Source organism: Acomys russatus, chromosome 1 (assembly GCF_903995435.1).
Source record: "Acomys russatus chromosome 1, mAcoRus1.1, whole genome shotgun sequence".
In the NCBI taxonomy this organism is placed as follows: domain Eukaryota; kingdom Metazoa; phylum Chordata; class Mammalia; order Rodentia; family Muridae; genus Acomys; species Acomys russatus.
The window spans coordinates 45,564,625-45,587,115 of NC_067137.1; the positions used below are offsets into that span (position 1 = coordinate 45,564,625).

Here is a 22,491-nt window from a genome sequence, read left to right on the forward strand (position 1 = left end):
TTCATAAAACATTTTGATTTTACTATTTAGTATTGCTTCATTGACACAACATTATATTCTAAACCATGTTCAAATATTGAAACAAAACATTTCAGAAAATATCATTTACTCTCTAACTGATGTTAATAAGACCCATAATTCATTATTTCCTGAAAAATAGTGAAGTATTAATTATATGCCCAAAGAAGAGTTTAATTAAAAGCTATAAAAGACAAGTTTCATTGGATCTTAACTTATATTCAATTCTTAGGTCAAGCTATTTATTTATTTATTTACTTACTTATTTATTTACTTTGAGACAGGGCTTCTCTGTGTGGCCTTGGCTGTCCTGGACTTGCTTGTAGACCAGGCTGGCCTCGAACTCACAGAAATCTGCTTGCCTCTGACTCCCAGAGTGCTGGAATTAACAGGCATGCACCACTGCACCCGGTCGGTTAAGTAATTTTTAAAGTCAATCTCCCTCCTCTTAAAATACATTTAAGTTATACTTGGCAAATAAATGGAACCAACTGTCCCACACAACTGTCGCTTTGTAGCTTAAAGCACTCACTTTGGTCTTTTGGTACATTATAGAATAGATAACAGAGAAACCATGAGCTATATTCATACTGACATAGATTTAAAATAAAACATGTCCAAATTTAAGCATACAAGCACAACTCAGGATCTGCCTCAGTGACACCAAGAACTCATACTCTGTCATGATACAAGGTACGGGAGAAAAGAGGCTGACCAAATACTCACTGGTTCTCCTCATGTCTGGGGCTAAGCAGCTTTGTCTTCTTACAAAAACACTGTACGGAATTCCCAAGCATGCACTTGTAAGACTACCGAGCCTGCCCGTCATGGGCTCTGAGGCCTCCCCCTTCCTCACAAACAAAAGCAGAGAGAAATAATGCACCTGTGGGCTCTCGCCGGAACCTTGTGGATACACACAGTCTAGGCTGAGTGAGACAAGGAAACTCGGACGGTCAGCGCTTGGCTCATTGTGAACCCGCAATGGTTCTAGACAAAAATATCCCAGCTGAGAAGGAAGCGTCACTGTTCCGAGTCAGCCCGAGCAAACAACAGACAGCAGCAGTAACTGCTAGAGCCCTGCAGACGACACTGCCCAAGGGTCATTTGTTTACTTTATGAAAAGAAAACAAATTCAAACCTACCCGGGGCACCTCTCGACTCTTCCGCTTTTCTGGGGCTCCCTTCATATCCAGATGCAGAGGAAGTGTTGCAGTTACCAGGAAGGAAGTTTTAACCAAGTTGATTATACATGTGATTGCTCATTTTAAAAGTGTCAGAAATGCATTTCCTGTAGAAGCACACGGAGAGGAGCCGCACAACAGAGAGCACTGTTTACCTTACTGTTTTCTCACCCTGTGAATTAAGTTTTCAAAGACTGTGGGCGACTCAGACAGATGATGAAAATCCAAACCAAAAATCTACCCAAGGAATGAACAAATGAAGTGTGTGTGTAGCCAGCTGTAAGCAGAAGAAAGGGCTGTACAGGCACAGGATTAGATAACTTGTTAAGAGCTGAGAAAAACCTGTTAGCAGCTGAGAGGTCACATAAACCCTGGTGTGTGTGCTCTAACTGTGGACTGGTGGGCTCAATCTGGATGTTTGTAAGAGCAATGTCTGTGAGCTCTCTTCCTTCGAATAATGACTCTCTCTCTCTCTCTCTCTCTCTCTCTCTCTCTCTCTCTCTCTCTCTCTCTCTCTCTCTCTCTCTCTCCCCTGCCTTCCCTCCCTCTCCTTCTCTCTCACCATTTAGGTCTCAAAATATCAAACTGAAAGTTCTGCAGCATGTGTGTGCCAATTGCTGTCTTGCTGGGTGTGCTGATGTGTGCTGGGGGGGTGGGGCTTACTGTAAGCATTGATTACTAATCAGACAAAATAGGAGGAGGTTGCTATTGAGACTTCAGGGAGCTAAAGCCTGTCAGCACCAGGCAGGTAATCCCTGAGAGATAGCTTCCAGTTGCCACAGGCTTGGAAAACATGAAGGAGACTGGTTCTGAAGTCTTTGTAAAGCACTCCTATATTTTCCAAGTAACTTCCATTCCTTCTAGAACCCTGAGCTAACTCCCCTGTCTCAGGCATCTCTACCAGAGCTTATTCTCCCCCACTAGGCTGTCACAGATTCCAGCCTGTCCCCAGGAAGAGCAAGAAGGACAGAGGCAGCCTCACATGCCCCTTGGAAGCACAGCTTCTCTGAACTACTCTGATATCAAGATAAATGAGTCTCTGATCTGTTCTACCTCCTCTCACACAGTCCTTGCCATGACTGATACAGACTGATAATCTGACAGGATCTAGAATCCAGGAGACAAACCTCTGGGCATGGCTTTAAGCCAGTTTCCAGACAGGATTAAGTGAAGTGTGGGGAGATCCGTTGTAAACATGGGTGGAACCATTCATGAGCTGCAGTTCAGGATTGGAGAAAGCCAGCGGAGCACCAGCTGTTTGTCGCTTTCTGCTTCCTGACAGCAGATGTCATGACAGCAGCTGCTCCATGAGCCGGCCACCATGTCTTTCTTGCCACGATGATGAACTGTGCCCTCAAACTGGGAGCCAAAATAAACCCCTTTCTTCCTTAAATTGCTTCCATTGGGTATTTTGTCACAGCGACAGGAAAAATAGCATAGGTGCTTCTGGTCAGCTTTTAAACAGTTGGCTAAGAGTCAACATCAGCAGGTTAAATCTTAATTCCAAGGCCGCCTTCCACATCTGTAGAGGGCGCATCTCAGCCTCCCAAGGTGTATTTCTTTGTAAGAATACTTTCTTGGGATTGTATGTTGGGAAAGTGTTGGTGTCTTTACACATCTCAAGGTAGTCCTGTTTCTTCAAGGGAGAAGACTTGCCAAGATATGCCTCTCCCAAGTATTGTGAGGGCCATGGCAGCAGGTGATGTGAGTAAGATTCTTCAGAGTGAGTGCTGACCTGAGGGGACTGTGAGCTGGCCTTGGCTTTCTGGGCTTCACACACACACACACACACACACACACACACACACACACACACACACACACAATTTCAGAAATGCTGAGACTAAGACTAAGCTCTTGGGTTCCTTTTCTTCGGAGAAGACTATTCAGTTAAGTTCACTTATGCAAATATTGTCAATTCTATGACTAAACCTTCAAATACTTCAGGCTTATTGGTGATTTGAGGTTAAAAGTGCCCTGATCTTCCTCAGTTCCTCACATAACCACTAAATTTTACTATCTGTAGTGAATGTTTTTGGGCAGAGGCAATGAGATATGCCTCATGCCTCCTTTCTTCATGTGGGTACTTTTCCACATGGAGCCTCATTCTCCTAGTAAGGAAATTTTATCTCTAGAATTTTTGGGTCATCAGATCCCCAGGCTTCCTCCTTCTTCCACTAGCGTGTTTCCACTCTGTCCACTCTTCGAGTCTCATGCATCTAGCACTATATTCTGAGTGTAGTCATCAAACAAGTAACAAATGCAGAGATCCTGTCCTTCTACACGTCACCTAGCTATCACAGGAGTGACAAGATAGAAGAGCTTCAAATCAGAAGACACAGTAGGCAGTGTTCATCAAGAAACAGGTTAAGCATTAGTTGTTCGATATAAGGAAGGCTTTCTGCATGTGGTCCCCAGAGATTGTTTACAGCATTTTTGGAGAGGCAGAATATCATTCAGATGCATTTTTTTTTCATCATGCAGAAAAAAATGAGTACATGCAATGTCATTTGTACAGTAGCCCCACCGTCATCCTGGTACCATGAGGGCACTGATTTTTGTGGTATATAATTATTCTTGCTCATTCAGGGGGGGGCTAATATATCAATTCATCTGTTTTAACTTTTTTAATTTGCTCAAATTCACACACATAGACACACAGACACACAGACACACAGACACACACACACACACACACACACACACACACACACACCCTGTTTACATTTTAGGAAGTTGCTAGAAACCTTTAATTTTCCACAGAACAAAACTAATCTAACTATTACCTATATAATATCTTGCACATTTTGGGTGTGAAAAAGGACACATGACTCTGGGAGTCATAGTATAAAGAGGAAGCAAAAATTGTGGCATCTTGTGCTTTGTTTTTAGTGAGAAACACTTTCCCAGAAGCTCCTTTGTTCCCTCAGGTCTCTGGTCAGAGTTTTGGCAAGTGCCCGTCCTTACTGCAGCCAGTCAATAGGAAGTGGGATGATTGTTAAAATGATTTGAGTAGATCAGGAACTGTCCCTGAGTGGCCAGCTGTCCAGGCCATTAGTAGATACAATAGTACCCACTGGAGATGCAGGCTATAATCATGGCATGTGGGCTGAGGGGAGCCACTTCAAATCCCAACAACAGCAGCAACAACAAAACTCACACAGGAAAGCAGCTATTGTTAATCAAATCCCAGAGAGCTATAGTAGCCACGACCATGTGTCTTTGGGACATTAATCACACTGAATTTTCCATTCTTTTAAAACATTTTTCATTTATTATAATTTATTCAGATTATATCCTGAATGTTGTCCTCTCACTTGAATCTTTAGTTTTCCATTCTTATTAGCAAAATGGACCATGAAGTAGACTTTCCTTTGTTTCCTTGTTCAGTTCAGTTTTCCTACCATGCTTAAAAAGCACTTCAGAAGTAATTGTTTTGTAAACGGATTTTTTAAAATCCAAATTCCTTAACATGATCTGTTAGATTCTTTATCCTTAGCCCTTTGCCTCATCTTCAAAATCGCCCCTACAGCTAAAGCCAACTGGTCTCTGCCTTCTACTTGCTAAGCTCCTGCACATCCCAGCTGTGTGTGCAACCTCTGACCCCTCTTGCCTTTCCCTTTTCCCTGCCTCAGTTCCCCTAATTGCCCTAGCCATTAGTTACTGCTCAGGTTGGGTAACCTCCTCTGGGAAGGCTTTCTGGTTTGGCAAAGCACACTGTTTAAGAATATTTTCCTTACAGTAGTGAATGCAATAACAGTAATGCTGACCCCACAAGAGCAGACTCCTCTGACTGTGTGTGTCCTGCACAGTTGTGAGCATTCTGCACATTCCTCCTTGTAGCCCTTCCATCATCCCAAGGAGAGGAGTGCCACTATGGTTTTCACTTACAGAAGATGAAAACCAGGTGCCGAGAGGTCAAGTGGCTCTGCAGCTGACCAATGGCAGTCACCCTACTGCTTTTCCCACGGGCAGCGGTCTCCTTACTCCACTGCTGCCATCCTTCCATCCCCACCAGTCGCTTGATCTCTTTAAGATGAGTGTCTGCTATGTTCACCACTGTTTCTCAGTGTTTGATACAAAGATATATATTTTCGGAATGAATAGTTTGTATTTCTGGAAGGTCACCACACTTCGATGTACATACAAGAGAGTTGAGGGACAGTGAGGGATAGTTCCATATCTTTCAGACCAATCAAAATCCAGATAGTTTCTAATTTCCTTCCAAGAATCTTTCCCAAGGCCCACTATGCACCCCTTTCCAGTGTCAGAACATGGAAGAGACAGTGGAATTAGAAGGAAACACTATGAGGACCCACAAGCCCTTCAGAGCCTTTGTGTTGGTCCCAGCTGACAAATTTCAATGCCATTCTCCTGTTAATGTTGACTGAATTTAAAGACCCCAAACTGCAGTTCCCATACCCTACGGGCAAGTATCTCTTTGTCAAAGCTTTCCCATAGACTCCCCTGGGACTTTGCCTTCAAGATTATCCATAGTGTGCTAAGGGTTTTACCTGCCTGCTTACGTGCACCTCTAAGCCATTTCCTACCTGGCTCTCCCTCACTCACACAGACAAAACTGTAGGAAGGGACTGTAGTTTCCAAATCAGCTATGGTTTCTTCATGAGTGGAGTTTTTCCTATATATGGACATTGGCAGAAGGATGACAGGATGGAGCCTGCTCTCAGAGTTCTGGCAGCATTGTAACAGCAGCTGCTGCTCAAGCCTATGGAAATGTTGTGCTTGCCAAACCTCTGGATTCTCCACTTGGATTATAGCAGGAGTCACAGGCCACTGAAAGGAAGCCAGTCAGACATGCAGCCTCTCCAGGTTCAGAGAAAGAGCTCTAGGAAGTGACTGGGGCTGGGGTTGGGGTATGGGGGATGGTGCTAGTCAAAGCTGCACTTTCCTGGCCTTGAGAAGGTGACAGCCCCTCCATCCACAGCCAGATTGGCCTTCTGCAATACAGTTGACTGTGAGATCCACCCTGAAGGAGCCACTCACTGAGGGGTAAGCTAAGGGCCAAGGCCTTCTCTGTACCTGCTTGCTTTGAACTGTATCTAGGAGGAGTCCTCTTCATGGCTAAGAAAAGTTTGGAAATACTCTTTGTCTATCTGGTCATGTGAAAAGTTCTCTCTCTCTCTCTCTCTCTCTCTCTCTCTCTCTCTCTCTCTCTCTCTCTCTGTCTGTCTGTCTCTCTCTCTCTCTCTGTGTGTGTGTGTGTGTGTGTGTACTTCAGGTTCCCAGAGCTGGCCTCCTGCAACTAAAAACCCTCTTCTCTGTGGTGTCCACCCTCCTTTCTCCTCCCTTCTCCTCCGTCCTTTTCTTTTAAAGTGGTATGATCTGACTTGAAGGGGAAGAGCCCGTTGGGTCAGTGGTCCTGTGGTTTCTTGATGGGATGCTGCCTTCACTGGTGATAAGTAAGCTTCATCTGACCACACTCACAATGGCCACTTTTCTCTATGAGTATTAGACACAAAGTCATTTTACCAGGTCTATTCACTGGCAGAGGCCCAGTCAGGAAGCCACTTCGAAACTTTCTTAAACATTTGCATACCCCCTGTTCTTGCAGATTCCTCTATGAGTCCTTTCTTCAAGTGGGGTAATTCTTACCAACCCTGACCTCTACACAGGTGCTACATTTTATATTAGCTGCAGACCCATGGGGCTAGGAAGGGTATCATGAAGGGAACAGGATTACTTTTGGGCTCATACGGAGGGAAATGGGGGTGGGTGCCTTCCATTCAATGTGTAGAGCTCCACCCACATATCCATTGACGTGCGTATTCATTTCCACTTGTTCATGAATTCTTTTAGCATTGATTATTGAATAGCTTTAATATGCTGGCAAGTTTTTGCAAAGAACTTGAGAGTTAGCAAGACAGTGATGCTTTGGTGTCATTATCACCCAGTACAGGACATGAGATGTCCATGGAGCCACCCAGGGAAAGGGCTAGGGGTGCCAAGCAGGGCTCTGTCATTTTCAGTCAGCCCGTCAGAGGGAACTCCTCAGTAAGGTAGCACAGAAAGCAGGTAGGATATGAGTAGGCAGACGCAGTGGGAAAGAACATTCTGGCAGAGTGACTCATGAAAGACAGCCAATTCTTGAAAGAACAAAGTTCATGTAAGATATTCATAATATAAGAGAAGCAAAAATTGGACTATAGCCAAGTCGCCATGTTTTTTTTCCTTCCTAATTACTGCATTTTTAATCATGTGTCTCTGTGTGGGCCTGTGCTGGATGAGCGAAGCTGCTGGGTAAGGCCAGAAGGTGGTGTCAGATGCCCTGGGGCTGGTGGCCATCTCTAACGCCTGTAAACCACCTGACCCAGCTTCTTGGAACTGAACTGAGGTTCTCTAGAACAGCATATGCTTTCTCTTGGCCAATGAGCCATCACTCCAGCCTAGGTCGCCAGTTCTTGACAAAGCCATGGCAAGAACTGTGGACTTTACATTGTAGGATACAGGGATCCACAGAGTTCCTAGGCTGGCCCATGCTTAAAACATCTATGATGAAAAATGTATTCAAGTTTGTCCAGCCACTGAAAATGTGGCTTGTTCTGAAACTGTGGTCTAATTTAGCATGACACAATAGGTCATTTCTTCTTGAAGAAATAGCCTGGTGTGTCTGGGACCAACTTTTATAAAGTTAGTTTTCCTTTGGTGAGATTTAAAGCCTTTTTGGTGGAGGTTTGTTAAAATTGGCATTAAGGGATATAAAAATGTTTATTTATTTATTAAATAAAACACTTCTTTTTAAGCACATAAGAAAGTGCTATAAATTGATATTTATAGCAGAGAAACATTTTAAGTGGCATTTAAGGCAAATGTTTTTTTTTTTATAAAAATAATTAGCATATGCCTTTCACCATCGGCTTTTAAAAAGAGTAAACATCTTCAGTGTTGGGTAGCTTTTAGCAAAATTAAGTTATACCAAGTTCTTTTTTTTTTTTTTTTTCTTCATGATATCTGTTCCCCTTACCTACAGGGATTTTGTGTGGCTTTTCTCAGAATCTTCTTCTCCTGTCCTTTCTCCTTTTGTCTCCTCAGTTCTGCTTTGAAAATCCTACTACTGTCTGCAAGTTGCAGTATTAGAGGCGGGCAAGATGTCGACCAAGGAAGAGCCTCTCCACAGAAGCATCAAGTTCAATAGCTGCATATACACCAAATGACCTCCATGGCTGCTGAGGAAATCAGGGCCATAGTGCCCACTTCCAGTAGCAGGAAATGAGAGGACACATTGAAGAAGGTGGAAAGGATTGCCTGCATCATCCTTCCTCAGCCATAGACAGTCCAGCATGCCACTTAGGGAGAAGAAGGGAGGACTGAGTTCAGGCTTTGGACTTGAAACTCACCTCCAGGCTGCCCATCAGGGCTTAACCCAATGCTGGGAAGATGTCTGAGACTCAACTACCATCATTTAAACTGATCCATTGGAATTGCATTAGGCCTTCTCTGTTTTGGTAGAAGAGCTGGGGAGGAGGGCATTAAAGCTAGCATATGTTTTGTTTAGGAGCCCAGTGCCAGACCCATCACACTGAGACTCAATGCTCATAGAAACCACGGACAGGGTAGACTTCACAGATGGGGTCTCTCAGTTCCCTTGGTATCACCTTTGTGGTGTCAGGACAGACTCAAGTACTATTCTCATGATTTCTGGCTTTAGAAACAGTCTGGTACATACCTACTCATGAGCTAGATAGACCTCTGTAACAATGAGAATGACCCAGTGCAGTGTCAACACAGTGTCAGCCTCGATGGCTAAGGAAATGTCTGCACCACCTGTCCTCCAGCCTCTAGCATCACTGCTATTGCCAGGTTAGTGGTCCTCACGTGAGCCTTCAGAGTGGCACCAGTATCAGTCAGAAGCCCTGTGTCCAATACAATTGACTCCATTTTCATTCTGTTTCACATCCAGTGGCCATATGGGGACTCTGTGCACCCCAGTGACTGGACAAGTCCTTGAAGCTGTGAGGGTCAGGTATAACCCATCAGGGGTCAGCGTAGCATGGTGAGGGAGTGACTACCTTCATTAACATTGCCCAAACCTCAGGAGTGCCAACATGATGCAAGATCCCCCCTGTGGGCAGGGCAGTCAGCACCAGGCTTTACTGTGGAATGAATGCTAGGCTGATGAAACCTAACACTTGGGCAATAGGGTATTTGCACAGTTGCCACAGGCATGTCATCAGGTTCACACTGATGTCCCAGAGGGTGGTTCTAGCACCCAAGCTGCCATCAGCCTAAGTCATATGGTCAGATGTGGCACCAAGCAGCACCCTGACCCCTTCCAACAGCTTTGGAGTGCCATGTTTAGATTGTGTTGCAACCTGGAATTTTCATGAGATCTTGACCCTCAGAATACTCACCATAGCAGCTCCCACAGTTGGGGTGGCTACTTCTAAGGGCTCCTGTTTTAGTACATTTATCCCCAAAGGCTGATACATGGAATCCTTGGCCTGCAGATGGGGTGCTATTTTGGAAAGCTCTGGGACCTATCTAAAGGATATAAGGAAGTAAGGGCTAGAACAATCCCCTCTGTGTGTTTCTCTGCTCCTTGTCCACTGTGAGGCAAGTAGCCCTCACATCTTTGTTTCTGCTTCTGTGATAGAGACACTAAATGCAGCCCTAATACATTTGAAACTGTGAGCTGGTAAATTCTCTTTTAAGTTGCTCACGTCAAAATGATGATAAGGCTAACACATCAAACCAAGACATTTCCTCACAGAAAAGGAAACCAGATTATCTGTTCTTAGTGCACGTGTCCTTTGCCTTCACAGCTAGCATCTGGTCTAGGCCGTGAGCACCACCACAGGATGGCATGGTCTCGTTGAATACACCCCAAATGCCTGTGTGTTAAAGTCTTGGTCTCCAGCCTATGGTGTTCTTGGGATGTGGTAGGGCCTTTAGGGAGTGTGGCTTAAGGGAGGACACAATAAAAATGTAACAACGAAACACCATCTTACCACAGTAAAAATGGCTGTTCTCAAAAAGATGAAAGATAACAAGTGTTGGCAAGGGCATGAAGAAAAGGGAACCCTAGCATCCCATTGGTGGGAATGCAAATTAGTACAGCTGATATGGAAAACAGTATGGATGTTCCATAAAGGTTAAAAATATGTCTGTCTTATGATTGAGAAATACCACTATATATATCCAGAGGAAATGAAACTGCATGTCAAAGAGATCCTGCATGCTCACGCTCAGTGTGGCACCACTTATAATAGCTAATCTACAGAATCGACCTAGCTGTTTATTAATATATAATAAAGAAAATGTGATATATGGGCCCATCCCAGATTATGCTAATTTTAGGTGAAAAGTCTGAACAAAAGCCATCAATCCCTGAACAGGAAAACCCACCAATCCCTGAACACAAAAACTCGCCAATCCCTGAGCTTCCCCACAAGCTCAGGACTTGAAATTCCACCAATCCTCACTTTGGAAGTCACTGCTCTAGAAAGCTCCGCACTACCTCCCATTAGTCCCTCCTCTTCCTGGATTTGTTCCTCCAATAAGTCTCTTCTGCCTGGTATGACTATGAAAAGAAGGAGAGAGAAAGCAAGGAGGTGGAGCAGGGCTGCGGGTCCTGAGCTTCCCAGCTCAGTTGGGGATACCTTCCCCTGGGAGAGCTGTGTGGTTCCTGGAATTCCTTATCCCGGGATGCATTCCAATTGGGACATTGTCCCACCTCAGAGCTGGGTGGTTCCTGGGCTCCTGTGTCTCAGGATACCCTTCCACTAGGAAGCCTTTTCCCCTCAAAGCTGTGTTGTTCCTAGGTTTCTGAGACTCAGGATGCCCTCCCGTCTGAGCAGGAAGGCCGAAACGACTGACTCCATCCATCATCAGCTGACTCCATCATCATCAGCTGACTCCATTTATCTTCCACTCCTTTAAAAAAGCCAGTGCTTTATATGCTTCTAAGGATTTGTTGACAATGGTACCAGGATAAAACTAGTATTTAAAAGATATAACTGAGGATTAAGTCTTCTTAGAAATGGATAATTGTTGCTTATATTCCAGAGTATGAAAGACATATAATCCCTTTAGAGTCTTAATGCTCAATGACATAAAGTTGAAGCATGTAATAAAATAAGCAAGTGAATAGAGCCAGGACACTTATCTAATCCATTTGGGTTATCACATAACAAAACATCCTGAGCTGAAAACCTTCCAACACAAGTTTATTTCTCATGATCATAGAGGCTATGAGGTTCAAGATCAAGGTCAAGCCACTGGCAGACTGGTAAGGGCTGTGGACAGGTTGACAAATGCTTTGCCCTTAGATGGTGAAAGGGCTAAGGGAGCTCTCCACTTCTTTTATAAAGGTATCAGTCTAGGCTGAGGAGATGGCTCAGTTGGTAAGTGTTTGCTGCCTCAGCAAGACGACCAGAGTTCAATCCTCCAGAGCCTGTGTGGGGAAAAAAGCAAAGCTGAGCAGCACAGAATGCACATAAAACTAGTGCTGGTGGGGGGCAACAGAGATAGAAGGATCTCTGGGGTGTGCTTTTAGCTGTTCTAAGAGTTTGTGAGCTCCTGGTTCAGTGAGAGATCCTGTCATAAAAACTCATGTGTGAAGGAGGGCGCTGTTCTTAAATTATCTGGTGTGTGTGTGTGTGCGTGTGTGTGTGTGTGTGTGTGTGTGTGAGAGAGAGAGAGAGAGAGAGAGAGAGAGAAAGAGAGAGAGAGAGAGAGAGAGAGAGAGAGAGAGAGAGAGAGAGAGAGACCTTCACTCTACAATGACAAATCCAAGAGACCAGTGAAACAATTTTTTAAAAATACTAATTCTGAAAAATAAAATAAAATACTAATTCTGCCAAAAGGGACACCAGCATAGACAAAAGGCAAAGTGACTGGTGTGCTAACTTGTCAAGAGACAGTAGTGCCTGTCTCAAGAAATTTCTCCCCTCTTGAGGACATCCTACTGGGACTCTAGATGAGAGAAGCATGGAAAAATGGCAAAGTAGAAGGATCCAGAGGGTCCTAGAAACCTACAAGAAGAACCTTATGATAGGCAGATTTGGGCCCAGGGGTCCTGCTCAAACTATGGCACCAGCCAAGGACAATACAGGCAGTAAACTTCAAACCCCTACCCAGATCTAGCCAATGGTCAGAACATTCTCCACAGTTGAGTGCAGAGCGGGGACTAACTTTCACACGTACTCTGGTGCCTCATATTTGACCACGTCCCCTGGATGTGGAGACCTGGTGGCACTCAGAGGAAGGATAGCAGGCTACCAAGAAGAGACTTGATACCCTATGAGCATATACAGGGGGAGGAGGTCCCCCTCAGGAACAGTCATAGGGGAGGGGAATACGGGGAAAATGGGAGGGAGGGAGGAATGGGAGGATACAAGGGATGGGATAACCATTGAGATGTAATATGAATAGATTAATAAAAAAATAAAAGCAGGATTATAAAAGAAAGAAAGAAATTTCTCCCCTCTTATCTCCATGAGCTGACACTCCACACAGTTACAGCTTCATGTTTTTCTAGCAGGGCCCCCTTCCCAAATTCTCCATTCTACTGTTTTGGGATGTACAGCCTTATCTAATGAGTATCCTGGGGTTTGAGTTGCCCCTTTTCAAATCATGGGCTCATTGACAAAGAAGATGACCTGCAGCTTCCTCACTCTCACAGTTCTGAGACAAGAAGACACCAGCTGCAGGCTGCGGGAGAGAGGCCTATCCTGCTCACCTGTGACTCTTTGACGAGCTCTCTGCCCACCTCACAGTGAAGCAGACCAGATCAATCTGTTTCTTACACTGTTCCAGAGGGCTTCACCCTCACTCACATCCTAGCGCCCTCCCAAAGGACCTATCCCCTAGCAACGTAGCAGTTAGGATTTCACCAGAAGAGGCTGCGACTGGGGACACAACATCCACTGTGGTACTGTGAGTTTTCCCAGAGAAGGTGATCAGTGATCGGGGAGTTGGGGCGGGGGGTGGGGGGAGGGCGAGGAGAGGCAGAGGGTATAGCTTATTGAACTCAGGAAGTGTTTCATCCTGATGGGCATAAAGCCATTCCAGCAGGGAGACATGACATTCTGGTGAGGTGAGGGAGGATGCAGATGTGTGGCTGTGAGAGAGCAGAGGAGAAAATAAAGATGGCTGCAATTCTGAAAACATTTCACCGCCATTAGCCCAGATTCAAGGGAAATGCTGCTGATTCCCTTGAAATGCTTCATTTACTTCAGTGACAAGCAAACTAGTGCTGGCTATAAATCATATTCAACAATGTTATATGTAAATACATAATAAATGTATATAACAATAATATAATATACAATATCATATATTATTTCCATTAACTCTCCCAAAACAGCAGCTCATTGAACAGTGACTAACACTGATGATCTGCTCATGGAAGTTTCTAGTGTGGTGTTATTAAAACATCTTGGGCACTCACTGCTCAAATATGGTGCTGTCTGTTCACGGAGATGGCAGAGGTTGCCAACTTCATGCATATATATATAAAGTTCAGAAGGAAAACTTTAAATGGGAACAAGGTTCAGAGATTGCAAGAATTCTGAAAATTGTATGCAATGCTAATAAGAGTCCTCACTGGGATACTGTAGACATTACCTTTAGATTCCTTCACCAGTCCTTCTGTGACAACCTTCATGGCACCTGAAATTGTTGGCCATGTTCTCAATTGAAAACACATCAGTGCATGTCTTTAATCCCAGCACTTGAGAGGCAGAAGAAGGTGGATGGATCTCTGTGAGTTTGAGGCCAGCCTGGTCTACAGAGCTATAGTTCCAGGACAGCCAAGGCTACATGAAGAAACCATGTCTTGGAAAAAAAAAAAAAAAGGACAGAGAGACACACACACACAGAGACACAGAGGCACAGAGAGAGAGAGACAGGGACATACATACATACATACAGACAGACAGACATACAGACATACATACATACATACATACATACATACATACAGACAGACAGACAGAGACACAGAGTCCCAGGGCTCTCTGGGTTCCTTCCCTTTTGATGCCTCCATTGAGCCTTCTTCTCTCTCTTTTCTCTGCTGACTCCTCAGAGGGCGCTTCCCTCCTGCCAGCACAGCCAGACACTGTCCCCACCTCAAGCATATTCTGAGAACATCCCATACCTTTGCCTAGAATTAGGACTCAGGTCATCTCTATACGGCTAGTTTTATAACCCCAGGTGAGCATGATTGTGCGCACTTGCAACCTCACTACTTGGGTGATGGAATCAGGAGAATTAAAAACCCAAGCTCATTTTCTGCCACATAGTGATTTTAAGGACAGTCTGGGCTATGTGAGGCCCTCACTCCATTGCAAAAAGCTAAGCGAACAATAGCAAAAACCCTCACCTATCCATATTCCTTGCTGAACATTGAGCCACTTATCTGAAAGTGACCTGAATATGGCTAAGTCCAAAACCAAGCACAGTCTCTCTACTTGCTTGACACTTCGTTTCCTCCCAAGCCTGTTCTGCCTCTCTTGTTTGATGACATCAACAACTGAGCTAGAAGCTGAGAAGATCTTGAAGGTGTCCAACACCCACATTTGTCTCCAGGTTATCCCTAATTGGCTTTAATATTTTCCTGCAATTGCCTCCATGTCTGTATCTCCATCTATCTGATAGCATATCTCATGTTTCATAGGCAATAGAGATACAGAAACATAGAGCTGTAGGAAAATGTTAAAGCTATATTTATGTTTTATTTATATCATTTAAAAGTATATATAATATGTTATATACATATATTTAACATACATTTCATAAATTTACACAATAATTACATACATATTTTATATATTTATATCATATATTTATAGATATAAAGTGAGGGAAATGCTAGAAAGAAAAATAAATCAGTAAGAGGGTACAAAGAGAATGATAGAAGGAGGTTGTCACTTTTAATCAGGTGAATTGAGTAGAAAGGACCTCTCTGATGAGGTCACGAACTCAGCTGTCTGTAGTGAGTGAGGTGATGATCCTGTGAGTGTCTGTGTTCGACTCCTGCATCTGTGTTGCTCCTGCCTGGGTCTAGTCTTACCTGTAGCCTTCAGGATCTGTATTCAAAGTTTATATTTCTTGGTATCTAGTGAGCTCTCACTCCCCCACTCCTTTTCTGCCTTAGAACATTCACCATGACACCCAGTGTGTGGAACTCTCTATGCTCTTCTGAATACGTCATCCTTTTCATTTCCTTAAGAGGTGTGTGTGTGTGTGTGTGTGTGTGTGTGTGTGTGTGTGTGTGTGCGCGTGTGTGCGTGTGCATGTACCCGTGTGTGATTTTTGCTTGAAATGACCATCAACACTTCTGTCTAGACAGTTCTTATATATCTTTCCCAAATCATTGTAAATTACCTTAAATCTATTCTCAGACAATTATATTGCCAACAACAGCAGAGACATCTCTCAGAGTAACCGAGTTTTGCTTCTGATACTAGTATATTTATACACAGGGGGAAAATTAATCCACATCCACTTTGAGGTGAGTTTGTAGAGGATACAGCATTGATTACTTCTGACATGATGGTTATTGATTGATCAAATTATTCTATTCATGGTTGCAATACCAAAATATTGGTATCCTTTTCCCACTAAAGCACCATCAAAATGTTTCTCAGGAATCATCAGGTTTCAATATCAGCAAAAAATTGTGAGAATAGTTTCCCACATAGGGACCATTGCTGAGAGGGTGTGCCAGACAACATAATTCACACCACTCATTAATCAACACTGAGCCCCATCTTTTCTTGGATTTGCACTGTAAGAATACCCAGGCTCGGCCTAGTTTGTGGTTTAGAATTACCGCTTCAGAAAGGCAGGTGGATTAATATAGACTGCCCAGGAGAAACCTCTTAAGATCCACGAATGATAAGGTGAGTCCATGAGTGCTGCTATCGCTTAGCTTGTTCATCCCCTTGAGTGCCATTTTGTTTGCTTCTCATGCTACTGAAAGACAAAATTTGATTTTCAGATTTCACGTACAATTTCACTGTATGTGAAATTGACCTTCAGCTTTCTTCAGGCACTCTTTGTTGGACTTCTGCAAAGTTTCTGCAGACTTAAAAATGTAAGCTGTTGAGTTGTTTGCTGGCACAGGAAATGTCCAGAGTGAATACTCTAGCTGGTCAGCAATTCCTGTCTCTGACTGATGATCCTGGTGGTGGTGGATCACTACAACTCACAGTAGGACCATTTGATGTCTTGCACCCAGCTGAAACATCCAAGTTACAATGGTGCCCCTCGGGCCTGGGAATGTAGCATAGTTGGTAGAATGCTCACTTATCATGCATAAAGTCCAACCTCCAGCACCACAGGAAACCAGGCTTGATGGTTTATGCCTGTGATTTTGTGGTTCCTGTGTGGGAAGTGGAGACAGGAAGGAGGAGGAGGAAGAGGAGGAAGAAGAGGAGGAGGAGGAGAACAACAACAAGAAGAAGAACAAGAAGAAGAACAAGAAGAGGATTATATGGCACTGGGGCAATTTAATGTTCTTTCTGAGTCAATGTGTTCTCTTAAGCTTTAAGAGCCATGGTGTACTTGGTTGTGAGAGGCCTGGTTATTTTTAGTAAGTGTTTGTCAAATTACACGAAGAGCGGATGAAATTAAATCTTGGAGTTATTCTGTATCTTGTGACCTAGTTTCCCAAATACGCCTCCAACAAATTTTAAATATATATATCTTGCTTATAGGCTTCACTAAATTATGAGACTTTTAAGGGTAATAGTAAGATTGCCTATACATTTGAAACAGTTACTACCTACTTCTTGCCTTACTGATGGCTATTTATATATAGCATACATATGTGTAAAGATAGGCAAATATATGTGACATATAGCAATCATCATTTATAATATACGTGTCTTTTTTTACTTTTAGTTCATCATTTGTGTGTGTGTGTGTGTGTGTGTGTGTGTGTGTGTGTGTGTGTGTGTGTGTGTGTATAATATGCTCTTATCATGGAGTGTATGTGAATGTCAAATGAAACTCTGTAGAGTTGGTTCTCTCCTTTGCCTTTCATGTGTTTCAGGGATCAAAGGATCAAATTCAAGTTGTCAGGCTTAAGAAGGAAGTGCCTTTACTCACTGAGCTATCTGGCTGACCTGCTCATAACGTTTGCATTAATGAGAAAATTGTGTAGAAAAAACAGAAACACAATATGTTCAAATTATTTTATATTATTATAAACATTTCCTTCCAAACCACTGCCTTAGTTGTGTATCTCAAATACTATGAAATTACTAAGCTGGCTCACTTCGGTTCTCAGTTTTAGCAAGCTCATACCAGTGTACCACAAGGGAGTTGCAGGCAGTCCCACCTGGTGTCAGAGAAGTCCCTGAGCCTCACTGACTGTGAATCATGTCTTCATGGACCAATAGATAGGGATAGTTCTCTTGAGAAGAAATTCAGTTTAACTGAAATTAAATAAAAGTCAAGGAAAGATATTTTAAACAATTTGAATCACCTGGAGAAGTTTGGGGCTATAATAAGTATCTGGAAAATCATGAATAAATACAAGCCATTGTGAACTGCTGGAGACAATGCAAACCTAGAGATAATATTTGCAAAGCAAACGTGATATGCAGAGCTTGTGCAACTTAATCAAAAATGCAAATGTCTGTGTGTGGCTTTGCTAATGGTGCTCTGAAGAATGCAAAGTAAACTTATTTTACGTACATTTTAACTAAGAAATGAAGGTATCAGCAGGAAGTTGTGAGAAGCAGACTCAAAGCAAATGCATTGAAAATTTCCTGTGTTACATAGTTCTATTGGTAAAAGAGCAGTGCTTTTCAAATCATAAGCTTAATCCAAAGAAGACTTACTCTTTAGCCCTGCTGGTTTAAAATTACTGTTTTTGAAATTACTTATGAAGGTGACCCTTTTCTAAAATGTTCTCTTGGCATTTAATTGTAGCACAGATTCAAGTTGTAAATCTCAATTTGTTACCACTTTGAATAGAATTGAGGGAGATGAGATGGAAGTATCTGTTATTATTGAGACATTTTCAAGGGATAATTGCATTTGTGCGAAATCTCACAGTGTACTCACTCAGTGTTTCAGACCAGGCTCCTCAGAAGCAGGGCAGAACTTACGGGCAAGAGAGTTCTTACACTCTTAAGTCAGACATTGGCTGCAGGTGGCTCAGGATACTCTGTGAGAGCTGGCAAACAGTTGCGGTAGCCCCACAGCTGTGTTACTAAGATGAATTGGATGGGTGGACACTTTGCAACCAAATAATGAAGAAAAGGACACAGAGACATTGCAAGGAGAATAAAACATGGTACAATTGGGAACAAGGACAGAGGACATCTGTTGGGTTCAATAACCACACAGTTCTTAGAAGCTGCATATTCTTTATCCTTGTATGTAACTAGCCTAAGCCAAAAACACTTACAAAATGTAGCATCGGTACTGAGCATGTGCAGACTTCTCTCCTGTCATTGTTTTCCAATCATATAGCTATTCGTATTATATGAAGTACAATAAATAAAGCAGAGACTATGTGTATATACAGGAGGATGTGTGTGGATGGGTATAGGTTATATGTAAAAACCACACCACGTTACATAGGCACTTGAGCATCCTGGAATTTTGATACCTGTCTGAGGTCACTGAGCTAGCCCACCAAGGGATCTAAGGCATGATTGTGTCAGGCACCTTCTCTATGTTGGATAGTTTTCAAAATTCTGGGAATTCAGTGGAGTAGGAGGTTGTGGGGTTTTCCATACTTGTGGGAAGAGGCAGGTGATATGAAAGCAATTTACTACAGGAGTAGCCCACACCAGGGTGATCCGGGCCATGGAGAATAGCACCAGGGGAGGGAAGAAAGAATGATCAGGGTGCTTTGTTACAGAGTAACTGGGGAAGGTTGAATAAACAAATTCTATAAAAAATGCTTCAGGCTTTTATGGGACTCTTCCCTGGGGAAGTATGTGCATTGTGCATTGTTCACCCTGAGCCCTGGAAACTTCTCTCACCAGCGCTAGTGGAAGGGAAGTGAACCTTCAGTGAATGAAGCCTTCACAATAGGTATTCTTGACACAGAGCAACAAACATGACATTTTTTTTTTTATTTTTCAAAGTTTTTTTAAACACATTTTTATTGAAAAATAAAATAATTCATATTACATCTTATTTTCTATCCCATCCCATACATCCTCCCATTCCTCCCTCCCTCCCACTTTCACCCCAATCCCCCTTCCCTATGACTGTGAACGAGGGGGACCTCCTCCCCCTGAATATGGTGCTAGGGTATCAAGTCTCTTCTTGGTAGTCCGCTATCCTTCCTCCGAGTGCCATTGGGCCTCCCCAACGAAGGGACATGGCCAAATATGGGGCACCAGAGATCCTGTGGAAGTCAGTCCCCAGTCTCCACTTAACTGTGGAGAATGTTCTGTCCCTTGGTTAGATCTGGGTAGGGGTTTGATGATGGCTGCACGTTTTGTCCTTGGTTGGTGCCTTTGATCAAGCAGAACCCTGGGCTCAGATCCACCCATCATAATGTTCCTCTTGTAGGTTTCTAGGACCCTCTGGATCCACCTACTTCCCTATCCCCTATATTTTTCTCACCTAGAGTCTCAATAGGATGTTCTCACCTCTATCCCACTTTCCTGGTTCTCAACTTTATATGGAAAAACAAAAAACCCAGAATAGCTAAAACAATTTTATACAATAAAAGATCCTCAGGAGGAATCTCCATACCTGATCTCAAGCTGTACTATAGAGCAATAATAATTAAAACAGCATGGTACTGGCACAGCAATAGGCTGGTTGATCAATGGAATCGAATTGAAGACCCAGATATGAATCCACACACATATAGTCACCTGATTTTTGACAACGAAGCCAAATCTATTCAATGGAAAAAGGATAGCATCTTCAACAAATGGTGCTGGTCTAACTGGATTTCTACATGTAGAAAAATGCAATTGGACCCATACTTGTCACCAAACATGACATTTATAACACCCACATCCACACACATTTGTTTCTAAACATTTAGGTATTTGGGAAAGCAATGGAAAAAGGAAATGGTTTTGTATGTTGTGTGGAGGGGATAACAGCAGATAGAAAAAAATGGAGGGAATGTATTTACCTGTCTTGGAACATGAAAATACCTTTGGTTTTGTTGTTGTTGTTTTGCAGTGGTGGGGGTAGGGGGGGAGGTTGACATAAAGGAGATTAGACTGAAGGCATTGGGCGTACTAGGTGAGCACTCTACCACTGAGCTATCCCCAGCTCTATCTTTGATGTTTTTAATTGAAAATCTAAGACCTTAGGAAAGGTATGTTGTTGCAGAAGTGACAGCCAAGTCCAATATTGCATCTGGTTTCAGAGGTTACTGAACTAACTAAAACTCATAAATGACTGTCTGTCTGTCTGTCAGCTTCTGGATTTATATTTGTGGGGCATTTTACTGAAAAGTGTAATCTTAGATTATTTTCCCTTCTAAATTATTTTCCCAGAAGTCACATCTGGTAAGTTCAGGCAATGATTCCCTTATCTCTCCTTAATTTCTCTCCAGCTTTCGGGTCAGGGAGAGGAACAAGAGGTAGTAGCTGACAGAACCCAGCATTGTTTGTCAGCAGGCACAGCTTCTGGCTCCTTTTTAAATTCTGCTCCATAGGAAATGTTTCAGGTTCTTTCTAGTAGGAAAGGGAGAAGATGGGGTATAGACGAAAATTGTCCCACTGTGTAATTTTTTTCATAGTTAAATTTTTCCAGCTTTGTTTTTTTAAATATATATATTATCTTATAGGATAGTCTATGTTCCAACCACTCTGCAATGAGAGCAGGAAAATAGCTATGGATAATTCACACAAATTAATGCTCATGGCTATGTTCCAATAATAGTTTATTTATAATGTAAAACAAAAAAAAATGAAATTTTAGTCTGGGGCGATAGCGCAATAGGTTAAGGTGTTTTTAAAAATCATCAAATGAAAAGTTATTATCACTACCAACAAATTAATAATTCATAACTCTAAAGTTAAATACCATTCTAAAAACCAAAGTAAAAGGAGGCTGACATGTACTGCAGTGCTCAGCTCTATTTAGTGCTCCTATGACAGAATACTTGAAATTGAGTCATTGGTGAAAAGCCAAAACTAAAACTTACTTTCTCACAGGAGCCTGGGCAGCCAGGACGAAGGCACTGGCAGGTTTGGTTGTCTGGTGCGATTCCTGCTTTCATGGAAGGCAGAGGGTGTGCTAGCAAAATGCAGAGTGAGTCTCTTGTACAGAGGCCACGATCCAACCACCTTTAAAGGCTCATCCTTTCATGAGTTGGTAACTTGCGAACTCCAGTCTGCCCATTATCACATCCTAACCATCTTCCCACTTTGGTTTGTCTAACTTTTTGAAAATAGAAAATTTGCTGGAGGTTTGGGAAGTCAGGGTGAATTGAATCAGTTCTCCCTCAACAAATATTTATTGATCACCTACTGATCATAGTGCTATGCGTACAGTGGTGAAGACTGCACATAAAACTGCTAAGTAAATGTGAATGTTGTCAGAATCGAAAGGGAGTCTTTGTGTCAACCCCAACCACTGCGTCCATACGGGAAGCAAATCTGAGACGTTATGAAAGATGTACTCCAACACAATTGCCGGGAGACGATGCTCACAGGGCTGCTACAGCCATAGCCTGCACACAGACCACCACAACCTCACACAAATTACTGCACAAGGACACCTGTTCAGTAACTGTGTGTTTAATCTTGACCTGACACCACTACTCTTGTCACTAGTCATTGTGCCCAAGGATTGTTGTTTCAAATTATCTGATGCAAGCTTCCTCCTGTCTCTGAAAAGTCCCCCTGCCTCGCCCTCTTTGATAGGCCCATGAGATATCTTTCCATGGCAATGCCTTCTAGTCCCATTTCATTGCCGTTCCCAAATGCTACCATTCTTTGGAAGTTATCTCTTAGAGGGTTTTTAACTTAAATTGACAAAAGTCTACTCTCATGGAGCTTATATTCGAGAGCTAGAATATAGACACTGACGAAAATTTTGGCAAGTGTGATGAAAATAAATAGAGCAATAGGGTGAGGCTTGGCAAACTTTTCCTATTAAGGGACAGATAGTAAGTATCAGGGTCTCTGGCCCTACACTCTCTGTTTCAGCCACTCAGCAATTGAGGCAGGAACTTAACTATGGATAGTACATGAATGAACTCTCATGGCTCTGTTTCAATAATACTTTTATAATGTACAGAAAACCCCTCTGAGCCTGAGGAGATAGCTTAAGTGGCCGTCCTATAAGCATGAAGTACTGTGTTTTATCTCCAAAATTAAAAACAAAC

At 42.9% G+C, this 22,491-nt stretch overlaps 1 protein-coding gene across 4 annotated transcripts in view; it reads right to left on the reverse strand.

Moving 5' to 3' along the window:
* Window positions 1-22,491, reverse strand: part of Pik3cg (phosphatidylinositol-4,5-bisphosphate 3-kinase catalytic subunit gamma) — a 76,484-nt gene that overhangs the window by 33,800 nt on the left and 20,193 nt on the right. The window contains exon 1 of one of the 4 annotated variants that reach the window (XM_051144773.1): window positions 1,161-1,451. The exons of 1 other annotated variant lie outside the window; for it this stretch is intronic. The gene's annotated coding sequence lies outside the window, so the exon portion shown is untranslated. 2 more of the 4 variants (XM_051144781.1, XM_051144765.1) reach the window with 2 other exon arrangements.